Source organism: Petaurus breviceps, unplaced genomic scaffold (assembly GCF_028583685.1).
Source record: "Petaurus breviceps papuanus isolate PSGF00001 unplaced genomic scaffold, PetGlider_PUasm1.0 151, whole genome shotgun sequence".
Taxonomy (NCBI): domain Eukaryota; kingdom Metazoa; phylum Chordata; class Mammalia; order Diprotodontia; family Petauridae; genus Petaurus; species Petaurus breviceps.
The window spans coordinates 8,890,924-8,892,319 of NW_027185712.1; the positions used below are offsets into that span (position 1 = coordinate 8,890,924).

At 36.6% G+C, this 1,396-nt stretch overlaps 1 pseudogene; it reads right to left on the reverse strand.

Moving 5' to 3' along the window:
- Window positions 1-595: 595 nt before the first annotated feature.
- LOC138153650 (trafficking protein particle complex subunit 6B pseudogene) lies at window positions 596-1,073 on the reverse strand (annotated as a pseudogene).
- Window positions 1,074-1,396: the final 323 nt, after the last annotated feature.

The following is a 1,396-nucleotide window of genomic DNA, read 5'->3' on the forward strand; positions in this document are numbered from 1 at the left end:
CTCACGTAGCAAGGAAGATTACATGCTGAGCTTGGCTATGAATATCAATAAACCATTCTAACCCATCCCAGTGACATTACAGGCTATTCACAGAACTCCAATTTTGGACCATAAAAGTTTCCGGATTTCAGTGTTCAGAAATGGCAAGTTTTGGCAACATGTGTGACACATACATGTATTGTGAATCATCTCACAAAAGGAAATTATAATTAGGTTTGATATTAATCTTCAACATCAGAAATGATATGTTTCTTTTATTTAAGAAATCAAATAATATTTATTGCATAACATTGGTAGACCCATGGGAGGTACTTAATCTAATTTTAATATGTGCAACATGTTTAAAGTTGTTGAAACTGAATATTCCTGTTATCTAGCACGAAGAATGAACATTATCAAATATTAATTACTTGAATCTAGTGAAACCAACTTAGACAAGTAACCTTTGCATGTGAAAAGTCATCCTGATTGGTCGCATGTATTTTTAGAGACAGTACTTTAACCATTTCTCTAATCTAGCATCCCACCCATCAATTTAATTTCCTTCATCTGGTGCCTTTCAAAGATTTACATTGTAGGAGCATTTGAGTACATGCTACATCTTCTGTATCATCATTTGAAATTTACATACTGGCATTGCTGACACTTCAGCAGTCACAATACTTTTTATCCCCAAATTTAATAAGCCACCTCTTATTTAGCCACATATAGATGCTAAATACTTAGGAGCATGATTCAAATACTGTTTTCCTGCCAACATCCAAGTCAGGAGTGGAAATTTGTTGTCTTGAAAGCACACAGATGCCCTGATGATTTGTCCTTATATTATATATTTGTTTTTTGAAAACAGTGGTTCAGAAATCTTTGCAAACGAACTTCATAATATCTAATTCATCCTTGAACCTTTCAGTGTCCTTTGTAAACCTTTCTACCAATCCTTGTCTCACTCTAAAATCCATGTTCTCCAGCTTAGTAAGGCATCTCCTATATTCTACTTCCCCCTGATCTGCAAACTTGTAGACACCAGTCACCATCGCATTGTGAAGAAGTAAGAAAAGCACATCCTCTGCCATTTTTGGATGCTTTGCTCATGCTCTGGGGACCCCAAGAGAGTGGAGGTCAGGGCTGGTGCTTGGCCACTGCCACTGTGGATGGGGTCGCCTCTGGTGCCACCTTCTGCTCCCACAACGCCAGAGCCTGGTCCCCCCAAAATTATATATTTATATATTTTCATTTGTATATTTTTGCATTTACACATATACATTTATATATTTCATTTATATATTTTCATAAGGTTGTGTTTGTGAATCCAGGAGCACAGTGCACAATGGTAGTGGTTGCTTATTTACTGTGACTTAAGGAGAAGTTTGAAAGCTTCCTTGACTGAAAATATTCC